Source organism: Amblyomma mixtum, chromosome 7, assembly GCF_055824585.1.
Source record: "Amblyomma mixtum isolate Tamu chromosome 7, ASM5582458v1, whole genome shotgun sequence".
Lineage (NCBI taxonomy): Eukaryota > Metazoa > Arthropoda > Arachnida > Ixodida > Ixodidae > Amblyomma > Amblyomma mixtum.
Window position 1 is genome coordinate 75,132,592 of NC_143018.1, and position 25,114 is coordinate 75,157,705.

Below are 25,114 nucleotides of genomic sequence, written 5' to 3' on the forward strand. Positions count from 1 at the left end.
GCGATGCAAAGCTGCACGTGAGATATCCGATGACAGGCGTAAACCTAATGTGAATTCCAAAGGGGCGGTCGCAAACGCGACGTCAGCAGTTTGCGTAGAGCGCATGCAGCAAGTGACCTCTGTCAATTTTGAGGAAAGTGAGAAGGTGGACCGAATAGCGGCGGCTCCCTTTGCAACCGGCGCTGTGCCGGACAATCCGGAATTTTGGTCCAGCCTTCTGGACAAAGCCCAAAAGAAACAAGTTTTTTTCGAGATGTAGGCGTCTAGAAGTTATTTCTGCCAGTTTGGGGCACCGATCTGACATGGTGGATTCTGGAATGTGCAGATTGGTTTCCAGCCTTGTGTGTTCGGGTTGAAATAACCGCTGTGTGCGGCACGTGTGCGCGCTGGTGTACTGAATGGAGAGCCGGCGCACGCGTGCGTGTGTGCGTATGTAGTTTTGTTGTCGGACACCGAGGCTCAACTTTAATGTCCCACTGACAACAAGTGCCCGTGTGACATTCTTGGTTGGGAGGAGTGAAGTTCGCGGTGCTGTACATCGTTTGCCGCATCCGGTTTGCGTTAGTGCAATGCCCATTACGTTTTTCTTGGGCCCTCCGCACAATCGCAGAGGAGCGGGTGAGCTCAACCCAGCGGGATACGGAGGGCGCCGGATAGCGGAGGATTACGAGAAAGGTCAAACTCCCTTCAGGGACGTATTGATTAGATGCTTGCGGCGAGGTGGTATCCGCGTCACAGTGCGTGGCTTTTGTCCCATGTCTTCAGCGGCGTGCGTTGACAACTTCAAGGGCGGTCAACAGGATATTGCCGAGCTGGCTGCAAGCATGAGGAGCCACGATGGGGAACAGATGGGTTGAAGCGACTTTCCTTGAACTTGGGTCCACCGTACGTTGGGAAAGTGAAAGGGTTGGCAAAGCTCGCAGCAGGAAAGCATAATTCTCCAAAATCGTGATGGTAGAAAGTGTATACATATGTATACAGTGCTTGTCGCGATGAGTTGCCTACTTTCTCCAATCATTGATTGGCTGTGTTATCCTTTCCGAATTGTTGATTGGTGGTGTTTTCCTTTCCCCAATAAGTTATTGGGTGGATGTTAGTGCATTACCTGTTTGGTTATTCTCCGCACCGAGGGTGGGGACAGAGGTTTTAAAACCAGCTGTTTCGGCAGGTCCGAGGGCTGGTTTCGTCACGTAGAACTACCAGTCAGTCAAGTGTAAATATGTTTTCTCCTTGCTTGTATCTTCCTTTGTGCTTTTAATTGTTATGAAAAGTTAACCTCTCCAGAAGTGTCCTCTTGCAATGTAATCGAGCAATTCGAATGTGCAAGACGTCAAGCATCCTCCAACAATTACCATCAACCCAATTTCCCTCTACCAGATCCAGTGTGGGGATATCAACTGAAGGGCTCCGGAAATTTACCCAAGCACCTGGGGTTCTTTAACATGCACTCACATCGCACAGTACACGGTCCTCTAGAATTTCGCCTCCATCGAAATTCGACTGCCGCGGCCAATATCGAACCCGCGTTTTTCGGGTCAGCAGCCGAGCACCATAGCCACTGAGCCACCGCGGCGGCAACGTACTGATGCATACATGAGTAATTATTAGTATGTGAATTTTGAAACGGGACCCGATAACAATCGCGTTCTGCTCTATAAAGCATTTCAGTTGACTGCCATTAGCTGTGGCAGATCAGCGCCATCTATGTTGTAGATTAAAGTAAATGTGAAAAGGTTGCGCTGAGGTACGATATGTGGTGTTATGACCGTGTTAGGTTTGAGTTCGAATTTAGGGAGTTCCACGTTCTAAAGTGACTTAGGCTATGCGGGACGCCGTAGTGAAGGGCTCCGGTAATTTCGGTGGCATAGGGTTCTTAACGTGCAGTGACGCCGCACAGGGGTTTTAGATTTGACTTTGGAGAACCGGCAGACGAAACCTTTGAAGGCCTCAACTGGTCCGAACGCGGACCCCGGTAATAACTCGACGGTATCGCCCCTGCGAGCGACAGCGTAGGTGCAACCCTTCACGACCTCCTCGGGCTTCAGACGGGCGGGCAGCGGCAACGGAACCTGCATGCGTCATGTTTTGTGCGGGTGTCAAGCATTGCGATGTCACTGAACCCTTACCGCCCGAGCGCCTGTGACGTACACGTCCGCGTGCTGTTGAGGTCAACGAATGCGACGCCAACGGAGACGCACACCTCCATTACGGCCTCTCTTTCTGACTCTTCTCTTTCACTCAAAACTTCCTCCCTTCCCTCACGGCGTGTTTGCGGTGTCCACCGATATGTGAGAGTCTTTAACACTGTGGTTCAGGTCACTGGAGGCATTTCATAGTTCACATTATTACCCCATGTGTCTCGTATTCAGTATCTGTCGCAATTTGCGCTTCTCGAAGTTTTTCAAAATCTTTCACAGGGTACAATATAGGAGTATCTTTATAATCACATGCTCAAAGTCCAGAGTAAGTTCTTTAGTTATGAACTCGGTATTCCAAATAAAACGCGAAATAAATGACCATGCCCAGAAACCGGCTTACCTTTCCTGAGCCTGCTGACTCCATGGTTCCGTCCCCGCTGTCTCCGGCACCTCCTAAGTCAGCGGAAAGAGGAGCAGTAGTGGGAGTAACAGTCAGTAAAAGACAAATGAAACAGACCAGTCGTCTCAGAGCTGTAATATCAGTGACCTATGATCGCCATTCGAAGCCAGAAGAAGAGCTTGAATTTATACCACGCGGGCGTTGCAGGAGTGCAGTTGCACAGAGGCACTAAGCCCTATTCGCATTTGAAACACACGCACGCGAAATAAACGTCCAAGTGTTCCTTATGCACGCAGACGTTAGCTGTGGGCAGGCAACTGGAAGGAGCTTGCGGGACAAAAATGGCGGAGGCTTAACTTGGTTAAGCCTGGAGAACGCGAAGCATCATCGTGTCGCGTAATTTGGAGGCGCACAACCACAGCGACGGCGCGAGGTGGGCCCCCGTTTCTCCACTGTCGTGACGTCATCGTGTCACGCGGGGTGACGTCATGTATCACGTGATTTGGAGGCGCACAACCACAGCGACGGCGCGAGGTGGGCTCCCGTTTCTCCACTGCCGTGACGTCATCGTGTCACGTGGTGTGGCATCATCGTGTCACGTGATTTAGAGGCGCACAACCACAGCGACGGCGCGATGGGGGCCCCCGTTTCTCCACTGTCGTGACGTCATCGTGTCACGTGGTGTGACGTCATGTATGACGTGATTTGGAGGCCCACAACCACAGCGACGGCGCAAGGTGGGCCCCCGTTTATCCACTGTCGTGACGTCATCGTGTCACGTGGTGTGACGTTATGTATCACGTGATTTGGAGGCGCATAACCACGGTGAAGGGCTGAAGTGGTAGCTAAAGTAGTATGCTTCGCATAAAACAGCAGCCAGTTCGTGCCCAAAATTTCTCCCTGTTTAACAGTTCTGGATCTGAATATGTTGGGATGGCGGTCTTCAGTTGCCTGCAATCTCCGAACCCACTGTCCGCGTGTTCTCCGCAGAACACCGGCGGCTGACCGCAACGTATATGCCTAACCGTGTTCCGCTTAGCCAGATATGAACTAAGTAGCGCGACAAGCGGATCCGGTAGAAGCCTGCAAGTTTCCAAAATCTGTTGCTCACACACAAAAAAAACTGTAAAAACAGCGTTCCACTCCATTATTTCATGGCTGGGTAGAGTTCCAAGTGGTATGCTTGGCTTGGTCACAGTGCAGCGTAAATGGCTACCACCCATCAGAAAATGCGATTTTGGAACACGTGTCTTGTACGCCAGAGTTAGACACTTCACAAGTGAACGGAAAGTGTCTGGAACACATTGCACTGCGAACATATAAGACAAAAAATCAGGATAGTTAGTGCCGCCGCTATGCGCTGCTAAAACAGCACGCCATCGCACGCACAGGTACCCCTTCGGTGGAAATTGGCTTTGTAATTTTACGGAATATCAATGACGTCAGATAGGCGATAACCCAGTGCAGGAACCCAAGCCTATTTGCCGCGCCACTGACGGCAAAGTTCTGCACGCAGACTTAAATAATTCTGTGGAACAGCAGCTTTGCAAACTACAGAAGCGAAGCCTCTCCAGGTAAAGAATCATCGAAGCCTCCGATGCCGTTGATGTGCATAGCGGCTGGTGCTGGTAAGGTACCGGAGGCTCCTTTCCCTGGCACCGCCTGCCTGGGAGGCGATCCACGGCTGGCGGAAGCCTTGCGTGCTGGCTCTTGCTTCGCGTATACTCTGACGTATGAAACGGCAGCTCACAGCAACCAAAACTTGGCACGAGCAAGTGCCATACTTCGCTCACTTCGGCGTCTGAAGAGCAGGTTGTGGTTTAGTTTTTTTTATGTAAACAGCAGATGAGTTTGGAGCCGCAATCGCTCCCGACTGCAAGTGGCAGTTGTGTGATCTACCGCCCTTAACAGCCTCTCGTTCATCCACGCTGTTGTCTTACAACCGTGAGCCACGACTCTAGGACGAGGTTGAGTCTACGGTGACTATATGGGTGCTCTAATAATAGGCTCCGCAGTTTCAGCCGCCGAGTGACTCGAGTACTAAAGTCTCGGTTGGGCTGACGCTCTTCTGGCAAACTGTAAATTCTTCTGGGAGGAATGGTGCGGCATGGGAGGAATGGTGCGGAGGAATACGCGGCGAAATCATGCGCTCAGTGTTACGAAAAAGAACCTGCGTTTGTTACCAGGTGAAGTGAAACCAACCTGGACATGAATCCATCGCAGATTGCCAATGGATAACTGGCTGTAGCTTGGAGGGCCTCTGCGAGAAAAAAATGGTCAGGTTATCGACACACCGCTTTCCCTCGCGTCAAGAAAAGACTGCTTTTAATTATTCGTGTATTGCAAGGAGGCGATCTGGTGGCAAGCAATAACCTACGCTGCGCCCCAACGCCGAACCCGTGCGGCGGCTGTCCAGGCGGGCTTGGCCCGCCGCAGATCGCTGTATCAGCTGACGACGACCGTGCCGGCGAACGATGCGGCCTTCTTACGGCCGACACCTTTGCCGAGCACTCGTTGCTGCGGTCGTTTTAAAGCAGAAGCACGGATATTTCGCACGCAGGTTGAGGAACTTTTATGCTGAGGCTCAGCTCTTCTAAGCCTATAGTTATACAGAGCGAAGGCTCTCTTCGAATGTCTAGCTTACCGTTGCTCCTCGGTTTCAGCGGCTAGTTTAGCTCGCGTCCACTGCTGTAGCCCTTCTCGACTAGCTGCACCCAATGGATGATCGGACGCCGCCTGACGGCGACGCCGAGGAACTGAAACACTCGGTCTGGCGCGTGCCTTACCCATGCCGAAACTGAAGGAGAAATCGCTGGCGTAGCAACTGTTACACCCTCTCCTAATCACGTGCTATCACAGCAGCTTAGCTCGCGAGCGTGCGCAGGTATGCCTATTCATGGCAAGCCATATGGTTTGCATGAGCTCCGGGGCCTCAAAGTCAAACGCCTGTTAAGATTGATCTTGGTTTGGTTTAGTTTAGTTTATTCGGGTTTAACGTCCCAAAGTAACTAAGGATATGAGGGACGCCGTAGTGAAGGGCTCCGGAAATTTCGACCACCTGGGGTTCTTTAACGTGCACTGACATCGCACAGCACACGGACCTCAGGAATTTCGCCTCCATCGAAATTCAGCCGCCGCTGTCGGGATCGAACTCGCGTCTTTCGGGCCAACATCCGAGCGCCGTAACCACTGAGCCACCGCGGCGGGGCTAAGATTGACCTTAGGAGACATGTAGTACTAGAACTTTCGCCCTAATATCAGACACCTAACCGCCAAAGGCCTAACTGCATGTCTATGTGTCGATAGCCATATACACTCTTTACAAGATCGAAGCAGCCTCCAGCGAGCGGCTTTAGCTGAAAGTGTCAGTAGATGGTTCCGATCGCCAGGAAACGCGGCAGACAATCGCGCCCGCTTTTGACGCGTTGCTGGCCTCTCTTTTGCCAAGTGTTGGCATGGCCAGAGAGCGCACGGGTTTACTGTAATGACCACGCAGCCGAGCAGCGTAGATCTGCCACGGCAGCCCAGTGCATAACGTGTGGTTCTGTTTGGTTGGTTTACTGCGGTTTAACGTCTCAAAGCGCTCAGGCTATGAGGCACGACGTAGTGAAGGGCTCCGGAAATTTCGATCACCTGAGGTCCTTTAACGTGCACTGACATCGTGCAGTACACGGGCCTCTACAATTTCGCCTCCATCGAAATTCGGCCACCGCGGCCCGGATCCAACCAGCGTCTTTTGGGTCAGCAGCCGAGCGCCATAACCAGACACACCACGGCGGCGCGTGTAGTTCCTTGACTGTGTGCGTCAACGCAGTTAATAGAAAGATTTAGAATAGGGGGCCCAAGCCATAAAGATACTCACTACATTCTAGAAATCACTAGAAATAAACAAACTAAAATGTTTTCTTTTATATAATTGGTCACTTATTAGCAATACCAAACTCGCATGTTATAACCCTAAGTAAGAAACGCAACTTAAAAGAAGCGCTTTTTACATTTTTTTATTGTTTGCCACGTGCAGCATCATCTCGGCAGGAGGGCGGAGTGGTAACTTTCGGGAATGTAATTATTTTTTCGTTCTGTCGCATCCCACCGAGATAAAAATTATTCAGTGAATAAAAAAAAAAACTGCACGGATTGATAATTTTCTGTGATTGCTTTTTGGAACAAACTCCTTATTCTGTTTGAACCTCCCACGCTTTCTGACGTCAGACGATGCGCACGCAAAGCCTACCAGCCCTGTAAACACGGAAGCAGTCTGAAAATTCGGAGAATTTCATCGCTAAAATTTTGTGGTGCAGGCATTTTCAGACAAAGCGAAAGATTTGTGTGCCATATGTTTGCTGTGAAAATAAGAGAGTAGCGGCGACAACGAATCGGTTGTGAAGCGAGAGGCCCCGTTCGAACCCGCCGCGGTCACTCAATAGATACGACGCTCGCCTACCGAGCAGGAGTACCCGGGTTCGAACCCGTCCCCGGCGGCCGCGTTTCGATGGAGGGGAAACGCAAAACACGCCCGTGTGCTGTGCGATCTAGGTGCATGTCAATGATCCCCAGTTGGTTGAAATTATTCCGGAGACCTTCACTACGGCACCTCTTTCTCTTTCTTCTTTCACTCCTACCTTCCTCCCTTCCCTTACGGCGCGGTTCAGGTGTCCACCGAGAAGTGCGAGACAGATACTGCGCCATTTCCTTTCGTCAAAAACCAGTTTACCAATTCACCCCACTTCAACAGGCGCCGCCAGGCTTGCTGAACATAGAGCGGCGTTGCGTTGAGGCGTTCGCCGCTAACGTTGATGAAAGGGGCGCTTTGCGTTCTGCGCATGCGCATCTGGGCACCCCAGACGTCTTAGGCGGGTCCCAACGCTTGATGCCCCCGATTCTAAATCTCTCTTGTATCGCGAAACTTGCACGAAAAAATTACGTTATGGCTTAGCTCTAGTTAATCCTGGATATACAAGCGAAAAGCTGCAGTTTTGTTCGGTTTGACTTCATGGCTGTCGCAGTTGGCGCACAATGCATTGGGAGCAAGCACCACTATAACGGTGGAGGCGTTCGGCCGTCCACACACTGCCAGTACGGAGGCGGAGGAGGAGACGCACGTGTAGTGAATACGGTGCTGGTTTGGTTTGGTTTGGTTTATGAGGTTTAACGTCCCAAAGCGACTCAGGCTATGAAAGACGCAGTAGTGAAGGGCTCCGAAAATTTCGACCACCTGGGGTTCTTTAACGTGCACTGACATCGCACAGCACACGGGCCTCTAGAATTTCTCCTCCAAAGAAATTCAACCGCCGCGGCCGGGATCGACCCCGCGTCTTTCGGGCCAGCAGCCGAGCACCATAACCACTGAGCCACCGCGGCGGCTGTCTTAGAAGGTTGCTTTAGAGACATGTACTGTGGTGTCCATTCCTTTCGAGTGTACACAAAGATATGAGAGACAGGCATTTCCTTTCCATTAAAATAATTTTCATTTCATTTTCTTTAAGGCCGTTACGGCGCGGTTCGGGTATCCACCAAAATAACCCTTACGAAAATGGCAGATATGGGCCAGATATATTTTATATATGGCTGTATATACTCATATATGGGATCATATAAAGTTAAATAGGTCCATATATGCTCGTATATACGGCCAGATATGACCATGGGAAACCTGATATGCCGCTATATACTGCTATATATGGGCGTATAAGACCACAAATGCGGGCAGATACGGCCATAAGGTACCTTATATAGTGCCATATACTGTTATATATAGTCGTATTTGCGTCCTTATATAGATGCTCTTTCTTTATATGGGGACCTTCAAATCCTTATATGGAAACAATCTCGCAGATATGGAACATATCCTACCTCATATATGGGATGCTTGTGCCATATACTTCCGAACTTAAATAATTAACTTTGTGTCAAACATGATATTGTTGGTCAATTAAGATGGTGAAACACACCGCACAACAAGGTACTAAGCTTTGTATGATTGAGGCTTCAATCAAGTTAGACTGCTATTACATAGCGGTGTTTAATTAAGGTGAATTAAAGTACAGTGCTATAAATCACCTTCAACTTTTCTATGATTTAAATGCACTTATACATGCATATACGCGCTTTCTATCTTGGGTGGACTTCGAACCTTCCTGACGAACTGAACCTTCCTCACTGGGTCTAAATAAGTGGATTACAAGTCCAGCGAGTTGGTTGCGATCGAAATCATAGTTTTTAGGAACATAGATAGATTATAGAGTCCCGAACGTACAACAACCGCTTGGGGATCGAACTCAGCCCCTTCGCAAACGTGATGAATACTCAAACCATCAAGCCGGTGGTGCGGTGTACGTTCCTTCTTTGGGCGCTGTTCCCCAAAACTATGTCGTTCTGAAGGACTGGGAAATCTGCATTAATTGTTTGCGGTAATGCCGTACAACAAACGTTTGCAAAACCGCTGCAGCATACAGCCATTTCTTGTCCAGGAGCGTAAATAACACATCGCTCCTTGCGGCACAGGGATGAAGATTAAAACGCTCTAGTATAATTATCAGAGAAAAAATACAAAATGTTTGTAAATTAATCTATCTAGAGTTGCCAGCAAAACGTTTACAATGCAGACGAGAAAAACTCTACAGCTACACGCAAATCTTTTACCTATCGCCTTTTCCGCGCCACCGAGTCTCCGTGGTGTACTGACCAAGCTCGCCATTCTACTCCGACTGTTGTGCCAAGCTGAACAGTTTGTAAAAAAACTTCTGCAAATAGTTCTTGATACTATGCGCGTTGGTCTGTTTCTTTTCGCCTCAACTTTTTCTTCCCTTGATAATCCAACCTCCCCTGCCGGCCGATATTCAGATGCCAGTTCTGAGACCGACCGTCACGGGAACGCAAGACATCCCTTATTTGCGTAATAAATGAGTCGCCGCTGTGTCCACGGTCAGCCACCACTCACGGCAAAATGTTCCTTACCCTACTGAGCGAGAGATGGCGTTGCTGAGGCGGTGAAAAAGCAGACCTTCGAGACCCGCCCAGAATAGCAGAAAAGCGACACATTGCCGCCTTCGGCGGTGCTCAGAAGGTAGCTGGAGGGTGGGTAGTCCAGGTCCGTGTCACTTTCCCCCTTTCTTTCGCTCCGAAAGGCACGCCGAGGGTACCGAGGGAAAGAGAGCTTTGCAGAGGGGCGTTGCAAGCGCGAGTGAAAAGCACCATAGCACCGTCTCCCGCGACTCCCCACAATTGACCGGACAGACCTGTCACCCCTCCCATTGAGAAGTTGCGCGTAACGCCCTTTCTCTTGAAAAAAACCAGTTCCGCACATACTGTGCACGTGTTGGACTAGCTGGAAATCTGTTTGCGCTGACGCTTGCTTTTTCCTTCGTGCTAGAACGCTGACGAGATTAAGAGGATTAGGAAAATGTACAAGGGCGATAGAAAATAATGTGAACAGCATGTTGCCTACGCACTGCGAAATTGGAATTCATGTCTGTAGCGTACTTGCGTTCGAATTAGGCGCCGCGCTGTTCGCATTTCTTTCTATCGCGACAGTACCCTCTTAGGTGCAGGTTCCAAGAAAGAGTGGTCAGCGATTTTTTTTTTCTGCGCCGAACCTGAAAAAAAAAAAAGAGAGACAACTGGCAGTGCATCAGGTCCACTTCGTGGAGCAGATTGTTGACGAAACCGCCGTTACCGTTGCGGCGAAATGTGTGTCGCAAGTAATTGGCAAGTTCATTTAAGACGTGTAATTCGAGCCTAATACCTTTTTTTTTGTGGCCGGGACATTTTCGCAAAATACTTAATTTTTTTGGGTAGCTGAGCAGTTCGATGTACGCAGCTTTTTTTGCCAAATAGTTGGAATTTCTTTACGTTTTTCGCTGAATAATAACGAGTATGTGTTTATTTGGACGTAAAATGAAAATATTCGAGGCTGAAAAGAAAAACGAAAATACGCGCGAAATGCGCTTACCAGCTGCTCGCTTACGGCTAACAGAAAAAAATGCTATAGTTTGGTCGATCACTACGCAGTGGTAGGTACATTAAATTTAATGCCGATTGCAGCGCACGTGCATTCCCAAAACAATTTATTTGCAAAGCCATCTCTTATATTCAAATGCTCACTCATGTGCAAGCTAATATCTTTACTACTTTTACTTTGAGACATTTTTTACATCTAGCAAAATAACTTCGGAAATTGAGCCGGGCGTCACACAAAGGAACAATGAGGCGATCACTGACCTTGCCTCACACGCGTCTGCCTAACGCAGCTGTTGATGTCAGCCTCCAAAATATTTGTTTGCATTACCTTACCGGCGGAGGGCTTTAATGGCAAAAAAAAAAATAGTTTCGTTAGCGCGAGCTCTACGACTAAACACTGCATGCTTAGTGAATTACAATGAAAGTTCCTCAGAAATAATATACACGCGCAACATACCAAACCAATTTAGCAAGAGAAAACCGCCTACTTCAGCTTGCGCAAAGAAGTTATCCAGGCTTGCCGTCTCTCGTTCTCAATCATTTCACTGACAGCAATTCCGGGGAGAACCTATTCTTGAATGGGAAAAAGTGCATGAACGTATTTTTTTTTGTACACTCGAAGATTTCATCAAACATGGCAGTTGCGCGAAACGCACACACACAAGACAGGTTACTGATTTTATTCAAAATGCAAAGCACATATTTAAAGGAAGCAAATAGAATGCACTAGAATGGAAGATTTCACTACACCAACTTCCCGTCGACATAATTGCATTGTTTTTTTTTCTCTTGCTATTAATGTTTTTGTTATCGCTCGATGCGAGCGATGGAAAAGTTCTGCAAGATTTTGCTACACATCGATAAGATTCACCATTACCTCCAAAATTTCCTTGGCAGGTGGTGACAAATTTTGAATATTGAATTTTTTTTCCAGGAATGTGGGACATATGTCCAGGAAATCTATAGAGTTGCACGGGCTGCTCTTGGCTGTTGATGTTGTGAGAACTATTTTGGCAGCACCCGAGACAACAATACGTTTCTCCACTCTCTCAACGTCGCGGCATTCCAGTCATGACTCACAACGAGCGGCAACCCCTCTTTTGTGCACCCACGAGCAGGAAGGCACGTGTTCACAATGAAAGAAAGAGTGTCAGCAGCGCGAGCAGCACGCGGGTACCAGTCGAGGCGTTGCTGACTCCATGCGCTCCGCCGGCGACGTGCCCACACAGAATTTCGGAAATGACCAGCAGGCATAAAAAAAGTGCAATATAATCGCTGTTTTACATTCCGGATACATTACAAGTCCGGATAGCGAAGCTGGTTGACTGGCTTTAGCATTGTAGTGAATTAAAACGAGGACGCAGGGATTATATTGCAGTTTTTCGTGCCTCACTCATTGACGTCCCACTCATAGTTAAGTTATTGAAATTTAAACAGCAAGAGAAAAAATCGATAACAAATTATTTAGCAGTTGTAGGAACACCACGTGGTACTCCATGTATAATAATGCCTCATGCATGCAAAGAAGAAAACACGCATCCAAAAGTTAGGTGTCCATACTCCTTTAAGTGCCCTTACAGTTTGAAGAACAGGTGTCTAATTGACTCACATAATGAAATCAGCCGCATACCTAACATGGTCGGCTGGAATTGCGAAAAAAGCATCGTTACTATACACAGACAATGGTAGTGCTATATACTGGATGTCTTCAGGATGAACACTGCTTTGCTTTATGTAGATGTATCCCGCTCAGAGAAGCATGGGTGTAAGGAAACAAAAAGTCTAAGCATTTCTTGCTGAGTATGTTACAGGACTTTTGTGTTAGGTATTTACTCAGGGCTTAGGGGACAGCAATTAGGGACAGCAAAGGAATTTTGCCGTGGTGTACCGCATTGTGATGGTAAACTTCAGGAAGGGTTTAGCGATGTGACATGCAATAAATTACTTTACAAAATGTAATGCACTTTCTAGTTTTCTTTCTATTGATCCAGAAAAAGGTTTTACATGGCGGGAATTCACCAATATCAATATAAGAATTTTAAACCGTTCTATGCAACGTGATAAAAATCAATACAGAAAAACTTATAAGCGAAACATCGTGAAAAACTACGTAAGCACACACAGAAAAACGACATCGTACCCACAACGCGCACGCACGCATGTAAAAAAAACTGCCCTAACCCGCTGAACCACACAGATGTATAAAAAACCGTAGTCTGAAACTACAGATGCCCGCTCCAAGAACGCCCCAAAAAACTTTCTCTTTACACAAAGAAACAAAGCAACTCCTAGGACTCCTACCAGTGATGGCTCATTGAAAACACCCCAGACTATGTAAATCCGTTCCCATATTGCTCTCATGAATTTAGTTCCAAAATAGACTCTGTCTCCATAGAAAGAGATGAAATTTTATCTTCGATATATAAACACAGCAGCAGGTCGAGCCACCCATAATTAGCGAAGTTTGTTTTCGCTTTCGGAGGGAATATTTTGGCGCTCTCCTAGCTGACTGCAAACTGAACGAGAGAGCGACGTCCATCTCCCCCCCCCCCCTTCCCCCTCCCTCTTCCCTGTTACCCAGATGACGTCACTCGTGCTCGCCAAACTGCAGCGCATGGAGCCTATACCTAACTTCGACACCACAGCTGTCGTTCGGCTATTAAAACCCTATTCGAAACTCCATGTGAAAAAAAAATGCAATGTAAATTATTTACTGGTCACATGTTAACAGTTAAGCCCACTTTGTTCCGTCTACAGCAAGGCAAGCGAACAGCGCATGGGAACAAAACAAAATATTTTGCCTGTGACCTGTCTACTTTCAGCTGTCGTGCAGAACTAGCCTGATTCCTGTGTCTGGGTGAAGGGTCTACCGAAGTATATATTTTTAAACTGGCTGCAAGTGAATACCTCTCTGCAATGTAGAAAAAGAAGGCGATATGCGTGTTCGCGTTTCATTCCGGCTGGATTGTATAGCCGATCCTACTTATAATGAACCTGACGCTCACGCTCATTATGTTTGCTTCTTAGTATGATGACTCCCCATATTACCGCAAAAAATACTGAATCAGAGAAAGATAGCTTTTGTCTCTTGAATTGAAGTCCATTGTGCACGCAACCAGAACATATCACGGCGCTTTCCGAGCTCTCCAGCGCCGTCATGAGCTGCTTCGATGAGACCCTTGCTTTCGACGAATAAGCGCTAGTCCGCATTGTTCGCGTATGTGGTCTCGGCTTTTGTGGAGTGTGAACACACAAGTTTTGGCGAATGCAAATTGTCACAAGTGAAGTTTTGGAAACTGTAACCCTTAGCGGAGGATTGCTGATATCGCAGGACGAATAGAACGAGCGGGAAGCGCCGGTGTCACCCGGCATGCCGAGCATTGCTTTAAGGAGCCGTAAACAGTCGACCACTGGCGCCGCTCGTGGATAACAAATGAGATCCTTTTCGTTGATGCGATCAATCGTCGAACATGCTTCTGGATAAAGCAGTTCAGCACCGAGTATTTGTGGTATGGAAGAAAGCGGATCTGCCACGACCGAGAAGCGCCAGTTCTCCGGCTATCAAGTGTTTCGTCGCAATCATCCGGTCTTCTTGCAGTGATCATGCTGTGTAAACAAGTATAGTTACAATCCGCGCATCAGAAAGAGAATATTTAACATAGCTTGCGTTTTATGCCATACAAACGATCACAGGCAACGGTGGTACTGCAGTGCAGTCGTCATTTGTGTATTCCCGCTGAAATTTCACGCACACGCTGTAAATGCTGAATGACGAGTCATTAACTTGAAGCACTAAATTAGCGACAACGCAAGCAGTGTGCTAAACAAAGAGGAGAAGAAACAAGTCAGCAGCAGATGTCGAAATCAAGAGGGCCGAAGCAGTTGCGGGACGCGGCTCTGAGGCAAGATAACGGCCACCGCCAATGACAGGGGCGGTCTCTGTTCGCATTTCGTAAGCATTTGAAACCGTCGAATGTCGGCCGGACGCCGAAGAGCCTCTGAGTGCTCAACTTTCCGCTAAGATATCTTTTTCCCATTTTCCGCAAAGCTCTGTCGACTCGAGTGGCGATCGGTTCGACGGGATTTCAAGCAGCCGTGTAGCACGCATTGGGCATGGCAAGGAAAATACTAGCGATAACGTCAAGGGGAGCGATTAGAGTATTACTGAACAAACTGGTGTCATCCATATCTTAGCACTAACAAAATGCGGAAAAATGAGCTTAGGGTGGCCAAGTAACGAGCCGAACAAAGGTCGGCGTTTAGAGTGGCAGAGTGGACTCCAAGGGCAGCGAGTCACAGTCAAGGCTTATGGAATGTCTGATGAGCAGATGTGACAAAAAACAAGGGTAGCCTCACCCTGCCCGACTGAATTCAACAGCAGCTAATCGGTGGTCGATGGGAGGGTTCTTTGTCTTGTAAAATTGATCACGGATGACGATGATGGCGATCCCCGTCCTCAACTTTGGAGTGAAAAGCGACCCTCAGATCAGGCAATTCGGTTCTTATAGCCGTTGCAGCCTTCTGCTTCTCCTTAAAGAACTACAACATGTTGTTGTGTGCTGCAATGGAGTACAGCGCACACAAATCCCCCCCCTCAAAAAAAAAAAAAAAAATCCGACCAAATCCGTGCAATAATGCATGCAAAACAGTATATACCAGCGATCTAATTTTTCCAATGAAGTATGCTAACTGCTGTTCCCTGGTAGAAGGCATTTGTTGCTGATTTTTGTGTGTTCATGACGACGAGCACTAGAAGAAGCTGAAAAGTGTTTTGTTTCATTCTAGGCAAGAGAAATCGAAGGAACATCACGAGATGTACCTGGTCATCACACCAGGGAAAAGTTTGGCGCCCTTGGTCACTCTAGTCAGGTCGTCACGTCGATTTAACCGGACATTGAAGATACCTCAGAACGCCGTCGTTTTTTGAAAAATTCAGGCAAAGATAACGCACTAACACAATGACTGCCTGTGTTTTCACAAAAACAAGCACTTAAGCCTCAAAAGTAATTAGAATTTTAAGAGGTTTGTTAGGAAATTAACGGTGATAATTCCACCACACTATACGGCCGCTTGGCCGAATAACTTGCATACAGAAACCGCTGTGGTGTACCGCTAATCATTTCTTAATATAAATTGTGAAACCGCACCTTCACAACATCATTTATGTGTGCAAAAAACACATGAAACCTATTTGTCCAAAACGGAAATTGCCGTTTGACTAGCTACATATTTGATAGAGAAGGCGCGCCGTTACCTTTGATAACCAGCTGAAACTTTCCCGTAATCTACCCTGTCCTAAAGCAACAAACATGTAAAATGACGTGATTATGTGCTTCAACGGGCAGCTAGTATAGGCATTCAAGAAGAGAAGACCGCTCACGCATGGGGTGCCGAATCTGCGGAACAAGCAGATGCTAAATCTGCGAGCGAATGCAAACGTCAAGCTGCGCATCGTATCAATCTCTAGGAAAGGCGATTGGGACCTTTGTGATGTATCTGACGTGATGTATGGTCGAATTCATTGCGCAGTGTCCAGCACAAGGAGCAGAGAGCTAGCGATTTTCGAAATTCGCTTTAACAATCACTTCGAATATAACAGGTTTCAATCAAGCCTCTCTTTGGTTTATGTAGATAGGACGAAATATTTATTCGGTTCAGTTTACATAATACGTCCTACAGACTGATCCGAAAACACGACGCAGCAGGGGTATCGTTAGTTATATTTATTTTGATAAAGATACACGCGATATAAAGCCCCATCTCGATGGACACTTCCAAGGCATACACGCGAAGCGCCTGCGCGCCTAGCACGCACCGCGACGGGCGTCGAAAAGTGGCATGAACCTCCATGCTCCTGGTGCTGGCTCGCTCTCCCTCGGGAGCCGACTAAAAAAAAATGTCAAGCCGTGAACAAGAGATGGTTGGGGAGCTGCAAGGATTCCAAGAAAATTTATTGGAGGAGAGCTTCAAGCCATGAAGAAAAAGAGTCCCCGACAGCCCCCGCGGTCCTCCCATTGTTGTAAACCGGACCCCGCTTCTGACGCGCGCGCAAGCGCCCGTGCGCAGGTGCCGATATCTGACATGCACAGATATGCACAGATATCTGCTAAGGAAGGCATTGGTGGCGCCACCCTTGACTGTCGTCTGTTGCACAGAGCTAGAAGCCGGACTCTGCAGTGTGCTACGCACTTTCGTGCCGGGCGAGCAATTTCCGGTTATACCCGTTGTTGCATCCACTTGTTTTTCCTTTGAAATCATGGTACAGCGCCACACTTGTGCGTTTTGAGGAAGAAGACACTTTTGACGTCGTGAAAATGACCTGCGCCAAGCATGCATGGGATGATGAGCCATCGGAAGGATCCAGGGTGCAAGTGAGCGGGAAATACCAAGGTTTCTGTGAACCTGCAATCATCAATATTTCAGGTAAGCGTGAACAACCATTTACTGTTTTTCCCGTATTGCTTTGTTGGTTACCTTTGTCAATGCCGTCGGCAGTTTTCGATGATAGGGCTATAAATTAAGCTAAATGCTATCATAATGCATGATTTATTTCTATGTGCAGTCGGAGAGTAATCTCTCATTTTTCAGTAGCTAAATTTTTACCGCCACCGAGTTGCGTTCCTGCCAGCGGTAGTTCAAGTGCATGATATGAATTGTGTAACGCAAAAAACATAGACTAACCTCGCTAAGCACATTGCGGGGCTAGTTAGGGATGTATTTTCTAAGTAACGAGACGTAGACAACAACCTGTCATGGATTCTGTCATATGCACGTATCATTGTCGTAAGTAATAGTGCTAATTCTATTTTAACATGGGATCAGCATTGCTGCGTTCTGCGTATCCAATTAAGCTACAATGGCCCCATTACATTTGCCACAAGGCTTGCGCTCTACAGCTAAGCAGGAGCAGTGGAATGAAGAGCTGGTACGCGTTTTATTTCGCGTGGTTAGTGCGAACGAACGTGTTTCAGAAACAATTGGCGTATACCTGTTTCCGTTCGCGGTTGTGCCAGGAAACTTTAATGGTAAAGCCCGAAAAAAAAGCATGAGGCTAAGCTTTTAAAGGGGCATCGCGATGATTTGCTCTGTACCAGTTAATATTATTAAATAGATTCATCATGCGTTCCCGAGACAAGAGCAAAAAGAATTATTGAAATCGGAGCATGCAAGCGAAAGTTATTCCACTCTAAAAATTCGAAATGAAAAGCTCAGACGAAAACGCATTTCCCTCTCCCATTTCACTCACCCAGTACCGAGATTGGGCGCTACAAATCAGAACCGCGCCTAGCGCCCACGCAGCGGAAGCGTGCATGCAGTTGTTGCTTTGTCGGGGCTGTAGACAGCTGCGCATTTTGACGGCGTCTTCGCCCCGTGTACGCGACACCGTAGTAAGGGCAGGGGGGACTAACGACAAAGGAAGCTTCCCGAAGTTTCTTTTTTAGTCGGACTCTAAGGCTGTCAGCGGTAGCCCCCCTCCCCCCCAAACTCGACTCCCGTCTCCTGTCCCGCCTTTCTCTTCACATTTTGGGCAAGGTGTATCGACTGGCTTTTTTTTCGCTGCCGTCTTGGTATGGTCACGGCCGGTCTCGACGCGCGCGCTTTCTGGTCTGAGCCAACGTTTTTTGAACAGCGCTGGCCGCCATGAAGGTTTGAAGCGGAATGGAAAGTGTCGCCCCTAGCTGCATTCTTGTTAGTTTTCGTTCGCTTTCCCTGCTTCTTTCCAGTTTTTGTGGAATGCGAAAAAGCTTTCAGTACTCAGAGACATAATATTTTGGATTCATTTCACAAGTATGAAGGAACAATATGCAAACTGGACGCCCAATCAATGAGAAAGGCAGCGCTCTATCTAGATGCCACCTCATTTCCGCTGCCGCAAATGGCCGCCGCGTTGCGACACCATCGGCTCGAAACAAGCATTTCTAGCGAAGATTAAAATATCAAATATTATGATTTCGGTGATCTCATTGCGCGTTCAGGACTCACAATGTCCCTTACTCTGCATACAAAGATTAAAGAACCCATGCTTTATGTACGTCGCAGGGCACCTTTAATATCCCACAATGGATTTTACGGTAGGGTGTCTCGGATTCAGTGCATAATTCTTCAACTTATGCTACTGTGGCCATGTGCACAAGTTCTGCGCAGATTTATATCATGATCGCTCTAAATTATCTCCCACGCAGCCTACACAACGGCCCTGCCGACCAAGAAGGGGCGGGAGCTCTCCGGAAAGCTGCTGTTGCTGGCCGTGGGCACTAAACTCAGCGAAATAAGGAGCGAGAAAGAAAAGCATCGACGATAAGAAGCATACAGAACTATAGAACCACAAGAGCATTAAATGTACCCCAATAAAATTTCCTGCGCAATTTCTATGTGGTAATTGTGTTACTTGTGTTACCTATGCTATATGATTATCAGGAGCTTTAGAGCAGCATAAAACCGAGTGGTTTTTCAATTTAAAGCAGCACTTAGAGATATGTATTGGATGACATTTTTTAACGTTTACAGATTTTTATTTTACAAAGTGCGAGAGATGTCGGTTTGGTCAGTGAAGGTGGACCGTACAGCAAGACGGGCATTATGTGCGTAATAGAGCTCAATAATCTGAAAAATGATTAATTATATTTAACTAATCAGCTTTCATAATTTTGATTTTGGGGCGTAAGTCTGTATCGCGAAAATGAAGGCCGTCAGTAAAAAAAGATAACCTTAGCTTTTAAATTTTCGTAATCGTTAATGTGGTTCGAAATACTGAACATACACACTTGCAAGCTCAATGAATTGCCTTGTCCGCTTCGGATATTCATAAACGCGTCGCTGCGCGTCGTATCGTCGCCGAATTCAAAGAAACTTTTTCTACATCACAAAATACACAAACGGTGTCCGTGTTTGATGCATAAAAAAAGTGACCGACAGTTTTATGCATTTTCAATGCGGGTAAACCAACTCAGCGAGCTTTGAAATGCGCAAAATCTGGCGCTCGATATTTCAAACCTCTATACCAATTAAAAAAAAGTTAGAAACTGGCCTCACCTTTTACGATGACGGCCTTTAATTTGGCAACATAATATTGCCCCTTAGAATCAAAATGAAAGGTTCATTAGTTAATGTTAGTTAATTAATCGTCTATTAAATCAGGTTTATCGCTTACATAATGTTAACCATCCTGTATAACCCCCCTACACAGCACCAACGTATCTCTCAAAGTTTTAAAATAAAAATCTGCGTCAAAAATTTAAGCTGTATTACATATATGAAGTAGCAGCGGTAAGGACGTACTGCACAGTCGCTTACGTCAGCATGTGGCGATAACGGCATATGTATGACAGCATTCTGCAATGGTTGTAGCTAATTTCATTACATATTTTGTTTGGCCGCCCTCCATCACTGTTTGGAGACGCCACGCCCCAGGCTCACTCTTTATTGGCTAATGTGATAGAAGGCCGCGTCGCTGTTGCAGGCAGTCACTGAGAGCGAGCAGTACAGAACTCGAATGAGAAAAGTTTTACTGGCTGTGATGCTGGTGTTGTTCTAAAGTAGCAGCCTGCAACATTGGAGAAGGGGAGCCTAGGTGCTTGCAGAGATTGCAGATGAAGCGCGCCGCAAATCGTTGGATTTCTTCAATTTGTTTTTTGTACCGTCTCCTTCGGTAGATCTCGCCGTATGAGGGCACATATACATAGGCTGCCATTTATTATATATTTCCATATGAAAGCTTATAAGGTTTTAATAAGGGAGTAATCACTCATTTTCATTCCGCCAAGCAGTCACACGGCTACAAAGGGACCCGACACAGCTTCCACAGAAACTTTTGCTCTTTCGTAAAAAGATTCGTCCTGGTCTGGGGACATGGTGTATGAGTGTGCTTGGATGGATGCGAATAAGTAATTAATAACTTAATGAAAGTCTGCTCCGCCTTAGGGGAAATTTCCCTTCAACATTTAACCAAAAGTATATAAGGTTATGTGCAGATCTGTCAGTATATGTTCGTATATAGAACCAGCTCCATATATAAGCTCTAACCAAATATGGACATATACAGATTTATCTATATTTGGCCATATATGGCCCATATAAGTATATTCATCCATATATGACTGTTCGCAGATATGGCTATATACGGATTTGGCCGTATCTGGGTATATAAAGACCATATATAGAAATCCCATATATGGGCTCCATCAGATATGGTCATATAAGGATAGGACATATCTGGCTATATAAGGACCATATATACATATATTTCCATATATAAGTTCAATCCATATATGAATATATAGGGAATTGGGCATATCAGGCCATATATGCCAGATATATCCATATATGAGTTCAATCATGATATGGATATATAGGGAATTGGGCATATCAGGCCATATATGCAAGATATATCCTTATATGAGTTCAATCATGATATGAATATATAGGGAATTGGGCATATCAGGCCATATATGCCAGATATATTCATATATTGTCATATATGAGTTCAGTCATGATATGGATATATAGGGAATTGGGCATATCAGGACATATACGACCATATATACATATATTTCCTTATATGAGTTCCATTCAGATAATGGTATATAGGGAATTGGGCATATCAGGCTATATATGCCCGTATATTCATATAAGACCTTATATGCCCAATTCCCTATTTGTTCATATCTGGATTTTTTCATATCAAACCAGATATGACATTTCCGTACGGGAAGAGACGGACAGGCGTCGCTTCCTTTCCTTAAAATCAATTTTCTTTTATTTTTCTTCTGTTACGGTGCGGTTCGAGAGTGCACCAAGATATGAGTGTTTCCTGGCGCACTGTGTCTTTTAATTATTTTTTATTTGTGCCGCGTGTGACGTCACTCGGTTTCGCGCATGCGCAGCTCTGGCAAATCTTGGCTCCGACGGCTCACGCGAAGCGCGGCCGTGGTGCGGGTAGTGAAGCTTTTCGCTTCAAAATGAAAAGGCTGCGTCGGAAGCGTGCTCCGGCCAACACACGATGCTTACTCAGAACGGTTTCATGGCACTGCACTAGCAAGATAACTGACCACACGAGTGAACGCTGTGCAATTTGGAGCCTGAGCCCGGTGATCGTATGACACCGCTGTGAGTATCATTTGTCGCAAACGTTAAAATGACGGAACTCACATTATCCGAAAGGAACTCGAGCAGTGTTAGGTAGGAGGCCGCAGGCGACCGCAGGTAAGCTGTAATGCGCGTCTACGAAAATGTTGCGGAAGAACAAGAAAGCGGGTGTTGGTCTTATTAAGGCGAAAGTCTTTAATGCCTCATACTTTCTTGACCAAGACGTGTTAGCAAATGTGTCCTCGTTGCAGATTGGCTGAAATGGTCATGACGTCACTGCGCGCGAATTTCAAACGGGGATAATTGTACTTTGCACACTTTCTTTAATCCGTACATGTACTCCATATGGTTCCCGGAGCAGTACAGCCCCGTCTGTTCTCTCTGTGGGCACCAAAAGGCAGACGCACCGCACATCCTATACTCATGTACTCAAGACAAGCCACCGCACAGTCTGCAGCTCTCTACCAAATCTCAGTGGGAGGCCGCGCTGCTCAGCTCGGACCCGGATGTTGAACTTCGAGTCACAGAGCGAGCCGAAGAGGCAGCCGAACGACATCGTCTGTCGGCCACCTGGCGTCCGGCCTAGAAGAGGAGCCCACCGCGGGGAGGGGAACATCACCCCAATCCGAGCCTTTAATAAAGTTCCCCTCTTCCTCCTAGTAACCATGCGACCAATTAAATGGATGGTACACTGATGATCCATGTAAGTGGTACTGAGTTTTGTTAAGTAGTTAATTAAACAGTTAGCCTAATTAACCTTTCTAGTAGGACCAGATAATAAAACTGACTAGGAAATTGGTCGAGTTGGGGAATCGAACCAAGGTATTCGGAGTGCGAGACGATCACGCTAAACCCTCCGCCACGCCAGCTCCATGCTTTGGAATGAGCAAAGGCGCGTCTAGTGAATACGCTGTCTTCGTTCACCCCCATCTTCCTCCCTTCCCTTACGCCGAGGTTCAGGTCCCCACCTAGATATGCGAGACAGATACATTTCCTTTCTTCAAAAACCAATTTAGCGCCGAGCAAGGTGTAGAGCCGAACGGGCGATGGCGTTCTGTTGACTCCATGGCAGTGTTGCCAGACGCTGTCGCGTTCCACTCCTAAAGGCCAAGCTTAAGCGTCATTAATTAGCAGTTAATCAGTAATTTGTGATTAACCAGCAATTAGCCATTATTTAGTAATTTGTCATTAATTTTGTGTGACGTTATGCAGTGGTGACTTCGCCAGTGCCACAGAGGCAGTAAAAGTGGTGCGGAAAACGCTTTTGCCTCCACGCAGTATAGACAGCCAAAGTGCCCCCTGAATTTTTCTGACAAGCTGAGTCTGCAAATGAGCCCGCTAAAAAGTATTTCGGTCGCGTTAAAGACCCGTGCGCGAGCCCTACAATCTACCGATCATTTTTCAACATACAGCGATAGGTCCATCCATCGCAGCGACAACACTGCGCCCTTTTTCAGCGGCCCCCGTGGCCTTCACTTGAAGGCGCAGCTCCGAAAACATGAGAACTAGGTAAACAACAACACTTACATGCAATCGGAGACCGCAGACTACGCTTATCTAGGGGCCAAGCTCTTAAAAAGCAAGCGAACAGAAGCAAGTAGTCTCGAAATGGTCACTAACCGATCGATGTGGAATGAGCTCGCGCTCGCGCTCTTGTCACGTTCTGCGTGTTCTGTTCGATGATGATGAAGCGATATCTATTCTAAAAATGTCGAAGATAAAAAAGGAGGAGCGCTGTGAAAAAGAGAAGATAGGAAAAGAGACAGAAAAAAAAAAAACTTTTATTTAGAAGAGATTAATTGGCAGGGGCCGGGTGGTCGGGGTCCCTAGAGTCAGGGCTCCGCTGGGGGCAGCTGTCTTGCGGACTAGATGGATGGTGACCCAGGGTTGCTGGTCCAGGCTGTCGCTGGTCAGGGTTTCCTCCCACTGCTCGTGTGGCGGGTGTGGCACTATTGGTTGGTTCATTGGTTTATGGGGTTTAACGTCCAAAAGCAACACAGGCTATGAGCGACGTCGTAGTGAAAGGCACCGGAATTTCGACCACCTGGGGTTCTTTAACGTGCAATGACATCCTTCAGCACACGGGCCTCTAGAATTTCGCCTCCATCGAAATTCGGCCGCTGCGGCCGGGATCGAACCCGCGATCGATGTCGGCGAACGACAGTATCAAACCATGTCATTGTCGACGAGATTGCAAGGTGGGCAAATCGGAGTGGCTGAGAAGGTCATACCAATACCTTTATTTCGTAGGGGAAGTATATAAATCGAAGTGCTTCCCCCTTGATATACCTATAATGTGCGTTTTCGCATGTGGGTCTCGTATTACGTCTGCAAAGTGTTGTGCACAGGTTCATATTCTAGAGCCAGCTAATATCATCTCAATAAACAATGCAAGATAGTCAAGACGACAAAAGGACTAGGGGGTCGCTTAACGCATCTTAAGAGTGCATTCCAATGGGCGTGTGTTCCGGATTCATTGCGCACAGATGGGAGATGTGGGGACCCGCCTCGCGTCGACTCCTTTGGTTTGCTTCCCCTCGATGGCTCCTCTTTCTCCATACTTTCTAGATACGCCAACGATATCACCGTATCGACCAACTCCGGATCCGACGGAGAGATCGCAGAGCAATTACAACGAGCTATCGACACGGTGCAAACTTTTATGCAGGGTAATGACCGAGAGATTTCCCTTGCTCAATCGGAACTCTTAGTTTTAAGGAACAAACAAGCCTCGCAGGCAGAATCCGACCATCGGGAAGCCATCGAGATGCACATTGACAACTATCCGATACCCCCGATAGCCGTTGTGGACTCAGAATTGAAAAAAGATTACAGAGAATGTTTAATACATTCGAATCGGAGCGAAATCACGAATTTTCCCTCGTAGAAGACCACGGTGAGCAGGCAGTGCCGCGGGACGGAGCAGATGGCCTGAGGACATCATCATCATCATCATCAGATGGAAGTTGACGAAGACGACGCTCCCCAGTGCACAGCGCCAGTGTGTGGCGCTGTTTAACACGAGGTGCGTTGACTGCGGCGATCGCCTAGTTCAAATAAACGTCTCAATTATACGATGGAAACGCTGTACGTAATGTCTGGTGCAGTGAAGAACCTAGAGTAGGTAATAAATTCTTGTTGCCAGAAAGGTGTTGCAAGCATGGGCTCGAACAAAAATTGAAATACGATGCGGTAGAAACGTGTGAGCATAACGCTAAACGGCCGGAACTCACTCTCTCCAGTAATACGCACTTGATTGTTTATTTGGACTTCCGAATTTGAGCCCATGCGGTGTGATAACCTTTTCAGGCCTGTTTGTGCAGGAGGGCTGGGCCTAAAGCACCAGCATGTGAAACAGTTGGTTGCCCGTTTCTTCTTTTTTCGTGATTCTTCCCATCCGATTATTAGATCATTCTTGAAGGTTAACTTCATGAGACTACTTCTGAGCTTAGTAGTTTCTTCCAATTTTAATGAGCGCCCACGTTTACTAGGTTTTATGCAGGAAATTTATGCCTCCGTGCGTTTTTTGACA

The 25,114-nt window shown here is 46.9% G+C and overlaps 1 long non-coding RNA gene across 1 annotated transcript; it reads right to left on the bottom strand.

Annotated features, from left to right (window-relative positions):
* Positions 1-2,537: 2,537 nt before the first annotated feature.
* Positions 2,538-23,343, bottom strand: LOC149336539 (uncharacterized). Its single transcript, XR_016284571.1, has 3 exons — positions 23,110-23,343; positions 4,741-4,798; positions 2,538-2,591 (listed from the first exon to the last, which is right to left on the bottom strand). It is a non-coding gene; the product is annotated as an uncharacterized LOC149336539 (long non-coding RNA).
* Positions 23,344-25,114: the final 1,771 nt, after the last annotated feature.